Genomic DNA, 17,319 nt, shown 5'->3' with positions numbered 1-17,319 from the left:
ACTGAAATAGAGAACACAGTCCAAAAGTTCATATGGAATAACAAAGGACCTAAAATAGCCAAAGCATTTCTAGGCAAAAGAAACAATGCATAAGACTCCACATAGAGCTCCCCTATGACCCAGCAATCCCACTTTTGGGCGTTTACCCGAATGATCACAAACAAGACCATACTAAAACTACCAGCACAACTATGTTTATTGCAGCATTATTTACCATAGCTAAGATATGGAACCAATCCAGATGCCCTTCAGTAGATGAATGGATCAAGAAAATATGGTATATATACACAATGGAATTCTATGCCTCCATCAGAAAGAATGATATTGCCCCATTTGTTAGGAAATGGAAAGACTTGGAAAAAAATATATTAAGTGAAGTAAGCCAGGCCCAAAGAAACATAGGTCCCATGGTTTCCCTTATTTACAATAACTAGTATATGTCTGAGACAAGCAGAAAAGTTCAGATAAGTTAATGTTAGGTTAAATGAACCCCAAGATAAGTATTCAAATATTGGGGCTGGGAAGGTGGCTCAGTGGTAGAGCGCTTGCCTTGCATGCATGAGGCCCTGGGTTCAATTCCTCAGCACCACATAAGCAAAAAGAAAAAAGCCAGAAGTGGTGCTGTGGCTCAAGTGGTAGAGCGCTAGCCTTGCTTGAGCTGAAGAACTGAGGGACAGCGCCCAGGCCCAGAGTTCAGGCCCCACGACTGGACCCCCCCCAAAAAAGTATTCAAATGTTTTTTTCTTTCTTGTGATTGTTTCTAACATATTTATAAGATGATTTCTTTGTTGCTTTGTATGTCCTTTCCCCATGGTATAACCCCTGCTTTCACTGTATTTGATGTTGGTATAATTTGTGGAAAGGAAGGGAAAAAACAAATCGTTTAAATAGGGATAAAGGTGGACCCATTGCAACAATGAGATGTACAAGTCATTATGTCGAAAAACAAACTTTACAACTTTGGCGGGGGGTGGGGGTGTTGGGTGGGAGATGGAAAGGGATGGGAAGGGGAAACAAAGGAGGAGGCTACAATGCTTGATAAGAAATGTACTCATTACCTTGCCCATGTAATTGTAACCCCTCTGTACAGTATTTTCACAATTTAAAAAAATAAATTAATTTTTTTAAAAAAGAAACAATGCAGGAGGGATCACAATCCAAATTTCAAGCTCTACTATAGAGCCATAATAACAAAGACAGGTTGGTACTAGTACAAAAAGAGACCCGAAGACCAATGGAACAGACTAGAGGGCCCAGAAATAAAGCTGCATATGTACAGTCAGATGATATTTGACAAAGGATCCAAAGACATACAGTGGAAGAATCATAACCTCTTCAACTATTGGTGCTGGGAAAATTGGGTAGCCACATGCAGAAAAATGAAAGTGGACCCAGCTTATCACCATGCACTAACATAGCTCAAAATGGATTAAAAACCTTAACATCAAACCTGAATCTCTGAGACTACTGCAGGACAGAGTGGGAGAGCACTTGAACTCATAGGCACAGGAAGGAACTTCCTGAACAGAGTCCCAGAGTCACAACAAATTGGAGAGAGACTGGACAAATGGGACTACCTTAAAATAAAAAGTTTCTGCACAGAAAAAGAAATAGCAACCAAACTAAAAAGACAGACAAGTAATTGGGAAAATATTTACCAGCAAAATATCAGAAAAGGGTCTAATATCCAGTATATATAGGGAACTCAAGAAACTAACCCCTCACAAATCTAACAAACCAATCATGAAATGGGCAAGGGAACTAAAGAAAGACTTCATAGAAGAAGAGATAAAAATGCCAAAGAAACACGAGGAAATGTTCATCATCCCTGGCTGTAAAGGAAATGCAAATAAAAACAACACTGAGATACCACCTTACCCCAGTCAGAATGGGCCACATCCTAAAGTCAGCCAACGACAAATGCTGGAGGGGATGCAGAGAAAGAGGAACCCTACTGCATTGCTGGTGGGAATGTATACTAATACAACCACTTTGGAAAACAGTCTGGAGATGCCTCAGAAAGCTAAATATAGACCTCACCTATGACCCAGCCATACCACTCCTAGGCATCTACCCTGAGCAACAGGAACCAGTATATGTTTATTGTAGCACTGTTCACAATAGCCAAGATTTGGAAACAACTCAGATGCCCCACTACGGATGAATGGATCCAAAAATTGTGGTACCTATATACAATGGAATATTATGCAGCCATTAGAAAGGACAAAATAATGGCATTTGCAGGAAAATGGATGGAACTAGAGCAGATTATTTTGAGTAAAGTAAGCCAAGAACAAAGAGACAAATGGCACGTGGTCTCCCTGATATGTGGATGCTAAAGCCAAAATACAAGAAGATATGGCAAACAGGACTCAAGAAACAAAGGACAGCCACCCATTTTGTCATATCATTGCTAAATGACTCCATGTTCTGGACCATACATATGGTAGATATATGCACGCAACAGAGGAAAGCCAGGAGGAGGAACAGAATAAGTGGGAACACTCCACACTAAGCAAAAGGGAAGAAATGTAAACATCACCTGATGTAGAAAAAGTAACTGGTAATGTTAAAGCTTATAGAATTCACAAACTGTATAGACCATAACAATGACAATTTGCCTTGTAAAAATTAAAATGTGTTTGTGACTCTAGGTATCACTATTCCTCAATACTGTGAAATATGTGAAATTTACGTAATCACCTAATCTCAATTAAAGAAAAAAAGTGAGAGAAGGGATGGGTTAAGAGAGATGGGTGACAATGTTGTCAGACACCTTGTACTCATATACTCTTTTGTAGAATGGGAACTTTTTTGTACAACTACTTAAAGATAATAAAAATAAAAATATATTTGTGTTCAAAACAGCAAGAAGAGAGCGGTAGATGAATGAAGAGGAGAATGCTGTCAAGAATTCAAGTCATATCCTACAAAATGAAGACCGTTGTGGGAAGGAGTGAGTAGGGAGGTACGGATGAGAATATTGAAAGGGGTGACATTGATCATGATGCATTGTATTCATAAACTGCTTTGTTTAATGGCAACTCCTTTGTATGACTAAAGATAATAAAGTAATAAAAAACAAAACAAAATCAGTTTGTTTGGAGTAACTGGTTTTTTTTATGAATACTTCAGTAGACTTTCAAAGAAAGTAACTTGAAGGGAAGTAGACAGCTAATTAACTATGGAAGAGAGAGAGGCTCTATCTCTCCTCATTTCCACTTAATTTAGTTTAGTGAATGTAATGCCACGCATCTGAAAACTTCAATGTTTGGCTGTGTGGCTGCATCTGCCTTCTCCTGATGATCAGGACCCAGAAGCTGGGCAGGCCAAGCAAGGGTATACTCTCTCTTCCTGCAGAGCGGAGGATGTATAGACATCAAATGCAGCTTACTGCCAGTGCCGATTGTGTGAGTTTAGGGGTGAGGAGGAGATCTCTCTTAATCATCAGCTCTCCCTCCCATCCTACTCTTCAGCCCTACCTGTACCTACTTCTTTCATGTCCCTGATGGGTCACAGCACAGTCAGACACCTACAACAAAGCTGACTCAAAAAAAAAAAAAAAAGCTGTCTCCAGTCTGCTTAGTTCATTTCTGAGCATCCCTCTTCACGATTGTTTCTTCCTTCCTTCCTCTCTCTCCATCTTCACCCACGCTTTCAATTAGGCTGACCTGAGGTGTCTTGCCTGAGCTTGTCTGGCCAATTTGCTGGTGATTACTTCTGCCACCTAATTCCCTGACCATGTGGATGTGAAACTTGTTAGTTTGACTAGAAATCAAGAGGCAATCATGAAGCCAAATGTTTGGAAAGAGGTTTCAGGCATGCACAGAACAACCCTAGAAGATGGACCAGGCCCAGAATAAAGGACAGTTAGCTACTTGGTCATAGGGAGGTGGAGAAAATAGCTTCTGCGAAAGCCCCTTTAAAGGGAAGGGGGAGTATTGAACCATTGTAGGGGAAATATTGAGAGTCGCTGCTTCCTCTTACTGGGTCTTAGCATATTTTCTAGGATGTAGTTTTTAATCTCCCCCACTGGCCCCCTGCTCTGCTAGAGATTGGGATCTTGGTGATAGAGATGGGTACAAACTCTGTCGGGCCAGGGAGGCCTTGGAGGTACATGTTCAGGGGAATGCACTTGCTTTCACATCCCAATGACCCTACAAATGTCTGTTACCTCCCTAAGCCTCAGTTTTCCTGTCTTTTTCATGAAGCAGGTGACCTGCTCTGAGAGCTGTTATAAAGCCTCAGGGTAGTTTCAGAGGTGGAGATGAAGGCTGGGAAGCATAGCACCTGCTCAGTGGAAGCCTTCCCAAAGGACAGGCTCACTATACCTCCCTGAATGGCATATCCCACAGGCTGGACCCGTGGCGAGCATCAATAAACAGCCTCTGCTGGTAAGGAGAGGACCATGCAGAAAGCAAGGAGTGCTCTGAATTCAGACCACCATGTCCTTAGCTTTTCTTAGGAACTGGAACCAGCATATAACTGGTTTTCCAGTTTCATTTTTCTCTTCCCACAATGCAGGAGGCTGGTCTCTGCCTTATAAGCTGATGCACAGAAGCAATGTTCAGAGGAATAGAGCTAAATTGCAAATGAATCAGTATTTTTCTTCAGTACAGCACAGCCTTAGCAAGGAGAGAACAAGGATCATTTGGTCTTCAGTTCTGAACTAATGTTCCAGCTGGGGCCAAGCACAGAGGGGGTCAGTCTGCCCCTCAGCTAGATTGAAGCCATCTTTCCCATGGGAGCAACCTTATAGTCTAAGGATGAAATGATGCCCTGTCTGCAACACGTGCTAGGCATTCACGGGGATAGACTGCAAGCCTCTTAAAGGGGGTGAGAATCCGAAAAGTGGGGTGTTTTCCATACAGATATCTGTGAGTAGCCACTGAGTAGTTGAAATTTACCCAGAGTGGAGGGAAAGCAGAGAGAAAACAGCTTTTCTCATAGCATTCTCTTAGCATTCTACCCACGTTTTAAAAATCAGCTTGTGGAGTGCCACAAAAAGCCCTAGTGACATTTTTTGTTGTAATTGTATTCAAGTGAGTGATCAATCTTGAGACATTTGAAGGCTCTAGAATGCTGAAAATTTCCACTCACAAACATGGGTATGTCTGTTCGCTTGTCTAAGACTTTTTATAATAACTTCAATAAAATTCATATTATGTAATCTTCACGTTATGATCTTACATTCAAATAACTTATTCCTTGCATGTGTAAGCCATTTTTCAGTAAGATTTTAACTTGCATTTTGTTATATTTTGAGTGCAGAAAAACATAGATTTTAATAGACAACTGAACCAATATTCAGTCTTTGAATCTTCTACATAAGCAACCACAACATTTTCCATTAACAGAGGTTTGATCCTTTCCCTTTGAAGACTTCATAGGAATTTGGGCATCAGTCATGATGGTTTGTGGGAGAAGTCCTCATTGTCTTCTGACTCTAACATGGGGGAATCAGTGCTCCTTCCATAGCCACTTCCATCATTACTTCATTGCTTTCTATTTACCCCTTCTCTCCTTCTGCTTCCTCTCTCCTTGGCCTTTCCTACACCTACTAATTCTCTCTGAAAGCTGGGATCTGGTTGGCTCATGGGACATTCAAATACTGAGATCAGATAGAACCTTTGTAACAAGCCATCTTATTGGCTGTAGTCTCTTTTGTCCTTGACATGAGGTTTGACATCTTGGACAATACCGAGTTCTACAATGAACACACTATCCTTTCCTTCCCTCCTTGTTATAAGAGGCCAGGAGCAAATACACTACAGAGAGCGTTTCCATCCCTGTGGGCAAGGGGCTTCTCAACTGTTGTGGAGAGGGAAGGTAAAGAGGGAAATTTTAGTGGCTCAAAAAGCATCTGAAGTGTTTTACATCTGTAGACTAATTACCAGGAAATAGGAGCTTGGTTTATTTTGTTCAAGGTAGGAGAGAAAAAGAGTCAGAAGCTCAGGATTCCTCTTAATAAAGACATAGACTCTCTCTCCTCTCCCTACCTTCAGCCCCCACCCCATCTTCTTACTCCAGTGCTGTTCTGAGAGGTGGACACAGGTCCTGGGGAGCAAAGCTACTGGCCCTTGTCTTCCAGACAGCAGGGACTTCCTTCCCATTCAATTGATTGGTGCTTTCACCAGGAATACCTGCTGGGGTAACTCAATTTCTGCACCTGGAAATTGACATCACAGTGCCACTTGCCATTAGAATCAAACAGGAAAAATAAAGGACACCATCTGCTTTGAAAAAATCCCCACTGCGATAGCAACCTGACCTTTTCATTTTGGAAAACTTGTTCACCATCTTTCAAGAAACTGTGAGAGGGAGAGGTGAAATAGTTATTCCAGAGATATAGCTTTCCCTGCTGAGTTCCGTTTAGGATGGGTCAACCTCAGCTCAGTTTTAATAATATGCTATTTCTGGGCTGAAATGACATCATCATGCAAAGCACCACTAGTCTCCAGTTAAAGTATAGAAAATAAAGTTCTCTTCTAGATGCTATTTTACTTCCTGGGAGAATTCTTTGTGCAATTTCATTTCATTGTGGATTGAAATGTCCATTTTAGTTTCAAACATTTCCTTCTTACCTCTCGACAATGCATTAAAGAGATATTTAGAAGAGTATCTGATAACTATTTACTGACTATTTTCTGGATTCGTTACATGTCATGTAGAGAAGATAGTTCTATGTTTTATCCTCTTAACATTATTGACAAAATATTGCAACACAGAACTGTATCTGTCGTTAATCTCTGCAGAATTAGAGTCCAACTGGCATCATTTCTGTCAAGTTTCAGGTAAAGTATCCCAGACCTTTGATTTAAAAAGAGAATAGAAATGCTAATGGCATTTTCTTGTCAGGAATAAGATCTTCTGAAAGACTGAGCAGAAATAAACTTGGCAATAATCAATATGGCAATTCAAAATGAGACTAACTTTGATTTAATCACTGGGGGGTTATTTGATCATTACTGGCATCTAATAGAGATGAGCCAATCCCATTAGCAAAGTGCTTTCTGGCTGAGAGAAGTAGGGAGCAGAGAGGAAGAGGAAACAGAGGAATCTCAGTGCTAATTAAGAAAAGTGGAGACCGACTTCACAGAGCAAAACTCCTTGCTCTCACCAATCGATCAGAGCACTGTAGTGCAAGGGTACCAACTTATCATGCCTTCATGCTTTTGCTTAATAATAATATATCTGTCTAGTGCATTTTAGTGAGCTTTAAAATCAACTTTATTAAGCCAGCTAGACATGCAATAAAAATATGTCCACTCTTAGGACAATTTGATGGGTTTTAACAAATGTATACCTAGTGTAACAACCCTCATAATCAAAGTTCCCAACATCCTTATGAATTTTCCTCCATATTCCCTCTACTTTTTGTAATGGATACCTCTATCCTCAGTTCTAGACTGAACTAGTCTGCTTTCAGTCACAATAGCTTGCCTAGATTTATAGTCCTTAGAGTTGTATGTAAATAGAATTATATAATATATAATAGTTTTGTGTGTAGCTTAATTTGCTCAACATGAACATGAATGTTTTTGTGATTCATCATGTTTTAGTTGTGGTACTCATTTTCTTTGCAAAGAGGGTATTTATTTTTTCCAAGTTGTCTGTATGAATGAAGTTGCAGTAGTCAATTGTGCAGTGCTCTTTATGTGGACATATGATTTTATCTTCTTGTGTAATTCCTTGAAAATAGATGGACTAACTCCAAATCTCCTCAAATGGATCTTAGTTTTAATTTTTTCAAATTCTAATAAAAATTTAGAATTATCAGTCCTTATACTTTTTTTTTTCTTTTTGTTGGTCATGGGGCTTGAACTCTGGGCCTGAGTGCTGTCCCTCAGTTCTTCAACTCAAGGCTAGCTCGCTACCACTTGAGCTACAGCGCCACTTCCAGTTTCCTGGTGGCTTATTGAAGATAAGAGTTTCATAGCCTTTCTTACCCGGGCTGGCTTTGAACCTTGATCCTCAGATCTCAGCCTCCTAAGTAGCTAGGATTACAGGCCTGGCTCAGTCCTCATACTTTTTTTAAACTGGCTCAGTCCTATACTTTTTTTAAACCATTTGTGTGTATGTGTGGTGTATGTTTGTATGTGCTTGTGTGCTGATAGTTGTAATATGAACATCTCTCATCTGTGTTTTGTTGACTTTTGTAGAGATTAACAAAAATCAGATATTTAATAGAACATTACTAATAAGAAGGTCAGACCTTCCTAGCAAATGAATCAGACCAATGGAATCCGCATCTAAATTATGGTCATATAATCTATGATATGAAGTCTATTTTTAACCTCATAGAAATAATTCTTTTCTGTTTCTTTTGGCAGTACTTTTTATAGGCATGAACTCTACAAATTGAGCTCTTACGAATTATTAGTACTCTGTGTAGATTAAACCTTAACTTCAATCAATGTCTCTGAATCAACTTTCTGCTTACTGACTAACCTCCTCATTAAGTCATGCATTCACCAAATCAAGGCTAGGCCTCCCCTGTGGACCTCAGGTAGTGACTAAAACAGAACTCCCATTGTGTTAGGTTGTGTCTTGGCTGGCTACTGCTGTTGCTTATATCATGGCTATTATTCATCAGTTTGGGGCTATATGAAGTACTTGATACTTTAAATTGTCAAACAAGGAAGCTTTATCTGCAAGTCACTCAGGGAAATGAAAGTTGGCTCTAAAGAAATAGCAATTCCTTACAGCAGTTTTAAGGTCTCTTTCTCATGAGTCTAGCCTCCAGGTGGTTCTTTGTAGTCTGATCAACACTTATTAAAGTTCTGTTTTTCCTTTCCAGCAACCAAAGGTGTTTGTTTACCACAGCTACAATTGCTGTAAGAATGCCCTGCTGGGGCTGGGAAGGTGACCCCGTGGCATGCCTTGCATGCATGAGGCCCTGGGTTCGATTCCTCAGCACCACATAAGCAGAAAAAGCGGAAGTTGCTCTGTGATAGAGCACTATGCTTGAGCTAAAGAGCTGAGGGACAGTGTCTAGGCCCAGAGTTCAGGCCCATGGCAGTCAAAAAAAAAAAAAAAAAGAATGTCCAGCTGGACTCAGAAGCCAAAATTGAACCTTTGCTCTATCCCTTAGAAGTCTTCAGCTTAGAAACACAAGATGCCAATCAAGTAGTACTTGGTACAGTTTAACTGTTTTCCCCAACAGGCATGTTTGGGATGATTAATCCCCAAGTTCATGTATTAATGTTAACCTGGGGGCTAGATGAAGACATGAAGGCAGCACTCCTTTGATTGGTAAAGAGAAACAGAGACCTGAGCTTTCAAGCTCTTAGTCTCTCTCACCATGTGATGTCCTCTGCTGTGTTCTGACAGCACAAGAAGGACCTCATCATTTGCTGGCACTGCAGACTTCTCCGTGTCCCAAACTGGATGCTACAAATTTTCTTTGAAAACTGAATTACATGTCTCAAGCAGACCAAGACTGCTTCACCTCTCTAATTTAGAAGGAACAGTAGGCAATGTTTTCACCCACCAATCTTCATCAACTTTCACAAGGATAACACAGATTGCACAATTCCATTTAAGTAAGATTAGTTAAATAACATCAATGTAAAGTTAAAGAATAAGTTAGAGGCTTCCAGAGATTGGGTGGGGAAGGAATTGGCAGGGATGGGTGTGGCTATCAATGGGTAGAAGGTAGGAGCTGTGTGCTGATAGCAGGGTTCATCCCTTTTACTATTTATCTTTCTGTCCATCCATGCATCCATGCATCCCCATTGGAGGAGAGTGATTACCAAAATTGTATATTGAGAAATTCATAGAAACAGGTGCCTGCAAAATCAGTGCTCAGTTTCCTTTTACCTTCTTTTTTTCAAGACATTTCTGTCTCCCTCTCTGAATTTCCAGAGCTCTAGTCAGTCACCCCATGGTACAATACTTAAGAATGAATACAAAGCCACTCAGTCACATTCCCAGTACCTTCTGATTCATGGGCCCTGGTATTTGTGTTCACAGTTGTTCTCGCCAGCACTCCTTCACATGCTACTCAGATTTTCCACACTTTCTCTGGGGAGGAGCAGGAATGCCCTGGAAAGCATCATCAACTCTAAAGGTGATACAACAAATTATGCAGCCTGCCTCCCCAAAACTTAATCAGGGAAACTGCTTCTCTTTTTGCATCTATTTTTTTTCTCTAGTCCCTTCTTTTTATAATGGGAAATTCCAACAGTAGTCAAAGTTAAGGCAGAGGAGAGAGACTTGGATAACTGAAGAAGCAAACAGACTTTTCAGAATAATAGAAAGTTCATTGCGTGCAGTGGAACTAAATTAAAAACAGAAAAGGCCAATGTGAGAAGTGTCACCTGCTGAGTGAGGAAAACTATGACTTAGACATGAAGGCAACAATTCCCACCTTGAGTGAATATTTAAGTACTACAGGCAAGCCTGTAATGGATAGCATGTAATGGATAGCTCTGAGTTCTTCCCCAGAGGAGCCCCGTTTATAGATGTAGATGTAGATAGACAGCTGTAATCAAGGGCTGCATAATTACATTTCTACAGAAGATCACATATATAAGGATGATCCCATAAGATGACCTCACCTAGTGTACACTATAGTCATTTGTGACATTTTGTGTACATATACTGTATGGTGTTTACACAATAACAGAATCACCTAACAATGCATTTCTTAGAACTTGTCACCGCCATTAAGTGTTGCATACTACTAATTTGGCCAGCTCTTATCGAAAGCTTACAAAGTTCCAGCTGCATATCTAGTCAACAGGTATTTGCCCATCAGAGGCTCATGGTAGAGGCAATTTGCTCCACAGATTGGTAAACGAAGCACAAAGGGCCTGAGCAAGCACTTACATGTCATCTAGTCATCCACGATAGTGAATGATAGGCACAAACTCATCACATTCAATTCCTGGCCTTTTGTGCAGCTTTCATTCTTACAGCTCCATTACTCTGCTTCTAAAGTCCCTCATAGAAAACATTGGGAACTCTGTGATTTCCTTACTGAGTCTACGCAAGTTCCCTTCCTTCAACACTACTGATGTCTACTAGCTTTATTTAGACCATCACTTTTCCTAGCTGCATTTTCTTGATCTGAAAGGTTCTCTACCAATACAAACACATCCAGTGGGCTTTCCTTTACCTACTGTTGTTCTAACTGCTCCCCTTTCACAAGTGTCTAGTTATAAGCATCAATAGTCATGTGTGTGCAATTTTGGATGGCTTCTCATTACTGTTAAGATGATGTCACTGCTCATTAGCATAGAAATCAAGACCAGATTTCATGGCTTCCCATCAATATTGTGAATTTCTTTTCTATTTGCCCCAGGAATTTTGCCTTTACCTTAGCTATCATTAATTATTCGTCGCTTCATTAGTTCTGCATGCAATTCTAGGAATCTAACTTGGATAACTAGATGGGTGAATTGCTGAATGGACAGATGAACAGACATATGCATGAGTGGAAGGATGCATAGTTGGATAGTAACTAGACAAGTAGATAGATAGCAGATGGTATAGAGTGAGCTGGAGGTAAAGATGGTTTAAAGGTAAAAGGCAACACTGAATTTTAGAAAATAGGAAGAGGAATAGAACTGATTGAGATGGAAAACTAATGATTACTCTTAAGGATTCCTTCTATTCCAGTTACAGCAAGCATAGTTTCTTGTGAACTACTATAAGGTAGCCATCATTACTTCATTCTAGGGATTATTACCTCATTGCATGAGTAAGGAACTAGGGCACATAGAACAGAGAATCTTGGTGAGTATACACATTTCCAAAGCTACAATATAAACCCAAGTGAGATACATCAGAAATCTGTGTTTCAGAAATTGCACCACTTGGCTTGATTTTAGTTTGGAGCATATTAAGAGGAAGTGATGAGCTCCTTCCTTCTGTATTTGTGTCTTCCCTTTCCCCTTTCCCCCCTGCCTGGGGAGAGACTAGAGGCCATGCTGGGAAAGAAAGGGAAAATAAGACTTATCAGGTGACACTTGGCAGATATTAGGGGTGAGGTGAAGGAGCACAAAGCTCAGTTTAGTTGTTCCTCTGAAGTGAATTCTTTCCTAGAACACTGGCAAGTCCTAAAGAGTTTCACACAGGAGGTATTGTGATATGATCTCTTTCTCTGTCTCTCTCTCTGTGTATGTGTGTGTGTGTGTGTGTGTGTGCGCGCGCGCACGCATGTGGTGTGTGTGTGTGTGTGTGTGTGTGTGTGTGTGTGTGTGTGTGTGTGCTGTCCCTGAGCTTTTTTACTCAAGGCTAGCACTCTCTACTTCTTGAACCACCCCTCTACTTCCAGCTCTTTTTTTTTTTTGGTGCTTAATTAGAGATAGGAGTCTCCGGACTTTCTTTTCTAACAGGCATCCAACTGTGATCCTCAGATCTCAGCATCCTGAGTAGCTAGGCTTACAGGTGTGAGCCATTTCTGTAATCAGCCCTCAGCTGATCTTCGTTTTTTAAAGAGCTCTTCTTAAGGAAAGGGCTGGAGGGACTGGCTGTTCTTTATTTGTGCCTGATCATGTGCTTTGTGCCACAAGAGGGGGAGTTTTTTTTTTTTTCAGAAAACTCCATAATTCTATCTTACAAAAATAAGATTCCCTCCTTCAGCAGTCTAGGCAGAGGATCAGATGACCCCTGGTCACTCAGGACATAGAAGCAAACCCTCTCCACTGCAAGATGTCAGTCTGCAACAACTGGGCACTGGTTGTCCCTGTACCTGTGGTCCAGGGATTCTATGGTCTGAGGTCCCACTTCAGGCATCCAAAAGGCAGAAGCTGAGACTGGGAAGTGCCTCTGTGGCTGGCTAGCCACCTCTCAATTAGCACACATTGACTTCTTTCATTGGCTGCTTCTATCCCTCATCTACAAACTGTCCAGCTAACCAAGTCCCAGCTGGGAGTGAATATCTCAATGTCTTCATTACAGCTCTGGCAGATTCAGCTTTATCTTAATTAACTTATGTTCCTTTGGGTCCTGGAGGGCCTAAATGCAGTTTGACAATGATTGTGAGTCGCTGGCACCTGTCTAGGAGGGTGACATCTTTTATGAAGGTACATATTCTCTAAACCTATCACCCACTTTTTCCTGGGTACTATGTCTTCTATTGAAGTCACAGATTATTTTATAATAAGAGTACATTTAAGGGAGGCACCAGTAACTCACACCTGTAATCCTAACTACTCAGAAAACTGAGATCTGGTTCAAATCTGGTTCTGATTAAGGTTCAAAGCCAATTCTGGTAGGAAAGCTCATAAGACTCTTATCTACAATTAACTACCAAAAATCTGGAAGTGAAAGTATGGCTCAAGTGGTAGAGCACTAGCTATGAATGAAAAAGTTTAAGGACAATGCCCAGGACAAACCCCAGTACTGGCACAAGGAGGAGAAAAAGTACATTGAAAGCACTGATCTTACTTTCAAAAAGGAACAGTACTGGAGGGTAAAATGAAGAAAAACATTCAGTGGCATAGAAAAACCTCCTGAAGCTTGTGAGGCAGGCTGTGTTCCTTTGATACCAGCTGAGAGATCTCCTCAGCCTCTCTTTCAACAAGAACACAGAGCTGGGGTAGTTTGGAAATTCACAGGACACATTCGGACATCCCATTTTGATTGAGCATCAGATTTCATGCCAACATTGGCTGATGAGATAACATGGACAATGTAGCAGCCAGCAAATTCATTGTCAAATCCATTGTTACTTATAAATCATTAAGAAAAATGTGAACAGCCTTTAGTTCAAGGCCTACCCTGAGGACACAAACATTTCCCCAGAACCAGTGGGAAAGGGAGGACATTCAGTATGATAAAGTGACTGCAATGGACGAATCTCTAAGCTTACAAGAATCTTGAAAGTTCTTTTTCTAGTCTCTGCTAGAATACCCTCTTTAATATTCTTATTGAGTGTTTAAATGATTGATATGTTCCCCAAGTTACAAGGCTTTGAGACAAAATATGCAATAATGTAAAAATAAAAGTAATGATATTCAAAGCACAAAACTAGAGGGTTTGACAGGTGTCAGAGTAATGGTTTGTGGAGGAGGCAGAATTGGGGCGAGCATTCCATCCATTTGAGTTTCCCTAACTGGGGACACAGCTTCCACGACAGACAGAAGGGCATTGGCAGGTCCCAGGGGCGGGGTTTCCTCTCACTAGGTCCTACAGGGACTTGCAGAGAGTGCAATGGATATCTCTGCAGGCTTCACTTGGCAGCACTCCTAGATCAAAGGTCTGGGTTCTCAATAAAACCGAGGGCAGAATCGAGGAACACTGCCTAGTGAAAACAACTCACCAAGGACAAAAGAGAGAGTCTGGCTCAGAGTGTCTGAAGAGGTATAAACTCCACAGCTTCTGATGGATCTTCCCCAGAGTCCTTTCCATCAGACTAGACACATCTACTAACTTCAAAAGAAAAATTGTGGTTGATCGTCCTGGAAAGATTAAATTTGCATGAGAATTGTGACCATTTGGAAAACTGGAGACAGAATCAGAAAGCTGAAGCTCAGGTGTCAGAGAGGTTTATCTTAGAGAAACCCTATGTTGCCTTTTCTAGAAAGTGGGGCATTGCGGAAAAGAGAATGTTTCCTCAAAATGTTGCTCACTGCCCGCTCTAACTGCTGAACAGAATCATTCATTTAGATTCCATAGCATGTGAGTGTAACTAGGATAGCTTAGAAACTTTTCTTTTTCTGTATTGGGAATTGAACTTGGAGCCTTGCACTTGAGCCATGTTTCTAGCCCTTTTGGTTTGATTGTTTGCTCTAGTTATTCCTGAGATAAGGTCTCACTTTGCCCAGGCCTGACTTGGACATTGATCCTCCTATTTAAACTTCCTTAACTAGGATGGTAAATCTGCACTGGGAGACAAGCTTAGCATTTTCTATTGAGATGAAGTCTCATGAAACTTTGCCCAGATGCCCTGGAGCTACAATTCTCCTGATCTTAGCTGCTCCTGTAGCTAGGATTATAGGTATGAACTACTGTATCAAGCCTCAGTATAGAAACTTTTGAGTATGTGTTTTCATGAGCTACAGGAAAAAAAAATCTCAATATTTCTACTGAGTCAAATTTGGAAGCTGTCCTGTCATGACTTGCTAGAATAATTTTATGGCTGATCACTTGCATCTCCAGGAACTGACTAAAGATGAATTTTGGAGGTAGTGGACAGTTTTGGAAGATGGTAAAAATGCTACCTCTGCTTTGGAATCACTGGTTTGGGTGTTCTTCGTGGCATTCTGTAGATTATGGGATCTCTTATCTAATGAAAACTAAAAAACATTTCAAACAACTCGATAATATTCTGGGAAGTTTGAACTCTAAGCCTCACTGTCTTATTGAAATTGTTCAGACTGTTTACAAGTAATAATGATGTTGTTCATTGTTTATGTATCCTATAGATAACTAATGAATATGTATTTTCTATACCTCTGAGAATCCCAGTATCCTGTAAGTTCTGTACAACCAAGTGTTTACTCACTACTGAATTAAAGAAAATTCCCAAGATATCACCCATCCAAATCCCACCACCCTCACCCAAGTCCAAAACCTTAGGTTCCCCAGCTTGTACAACTGTTATGAATGGACCCAAATAAAAACAAGGGCAAAATTGCTATTTCACTGAGCACATATTGCCTCAATTGATTGATTGGCTTCTTTTCAAAGGGTTTTCAGATAGGAAAATCAAGTTCCAGTGAGCAAACAACTTTCTCACATTTAAAGTTCTTTTCATTGCTTATACCTCTTTCCAGTTAAAACCCTCTATATTAAAATAGTCTGCTGTCCTCACCTCTGAACATGGAAGGTCATCATTTGTGTGGTATGCCTGGGATGTGGACAATGAGGTACTCAGATCACCTTTGCTCTCTACTGAAGCTGCATTAGCATCACCAATCACCAATGAACCTTTACGGTCCTTTCTCACCTTCTTGTGTGTGTGTGTGTGTGTGTGTGTGTGTGTGTGTGTGTGTGTGTGTGTGTCTGTGTGTGTCTGTGTGTGTCTGTGTGTGTGTGTGCATGAGAGAGAGAGAGAGAGAGAGTGTGTTCTGGAGCTTGAACTCAAGGCCTGGGCACTCTCCCTGAGCTTTTGTGCTTGAGACTAGCACTCTACCACCTGAGCCACATCTCTACTTCTGGTTTTGTGGTAATTTAGTGGGAAATAAGAGTTTCACATACTTTCCCGGACCTTCAAATCTCAGCCTCCTGACTTGTTAGGATTACAGGCATGAGCCACCTGGCTTTCACCTTCCATTTTGAAAATAAACATCCTGCAGTGTAATATATTCTTAAATAAACACTAACAGAAAGTCTCTATTGTAAGCACTGCTTTGATCACTTTTTAAATACCCAGCTATTTCATTTTGTAGTAACTCTGAGATCCAACCAAGTCAAAGGAAACTCCCCAAATCTCACAGCTAACGAGCCGGGCGTCTTAGCTCCTGGCCTGCATATTTCACCACGATGTCCCATGTCACTAACATGGTGACAGCAATAGATCTGCCAGATGATTTATCAGTGGGACAAACAGTGAAAGAGGAGAGATAACTGCTAGAGGGCAAATTTTGCCTTTGGTGCAAAATTTTACCATGAAGAACATGAGACAGGATGGGACCAAGGATTTAAAACCTGACATTATTTTTTATGCCAATGGTAGGTATCATGTTCTCTTCTGTAAAATTACATGGGAACTTTTTCCAAGCCCTTCTCCAGTTCTAATTCTCTGAATGTAATGATCCCCACTATCTTCGTTTCCTATGCATTTCTTTTGCTTGTCTTTGTACTCTTCCATAAAAATGAATTGCAGGGACATTATAGGAATATTAATGTCTCTTTGATAATTCAGGAAGCACTTCAGAGTTTCCTAGTCTTCAGGGTTATCAGTTAAACATCAATTATCCTTGTGTGGTTGCTAAGCAGATGACTTCATTAATAGAAAGCTCTGTATAATTGAGCCAATGGCAGAGCGTTTTCTATAATTGAATGGACTCCAAGCTAGAAACCTTTGAATCACTGGTCTCATGTATCTGATTTCCTGCATCCAGGGCATAGGAAGGTCAGGTGGGAGTATGATCAAGGAAAACACTACTAATTGTGGCCAGCTGGGGCAGTGCTGTCCCCAAGACACTGTCCATCCCCAGATACAGAAGGAAGGGAAAGTCTCAGAGTCTCTCCCCAACCTATGAGTCACTGTAAGTCAGAAATGTACAGTCTACAGGAATTCATGCATATGCAGGATTTCCATGCTGCCAATCTTGTTATCTTGTGTGGTCAAGGGAGAGATTTGTATGTGCAGATGTGCATGCTTGGTAGTAGAAGAGGGCAGAGGCAGAACTAGCAGGGTGA

The sequence above is a fragment of the Dipodomys spectabilis genome, unplaced genomic scaffold (assembly GCF_019054845.1).
Source record: "Dipodomys spectabilis isolate Male_0828 unplaced genomic scaffold, ASM1905484v1 ptg000365l, whole genome shotgun sequence".
Lineage (NCBI taxonomy): Eukaryota > Metazoa > Chordata > Mammalia > Rodentia > Heteromyidae > Dipodomys > Dipodomys spectabilis.
This window is presented reverse-complemented; position numbering follows the sequence as displayed.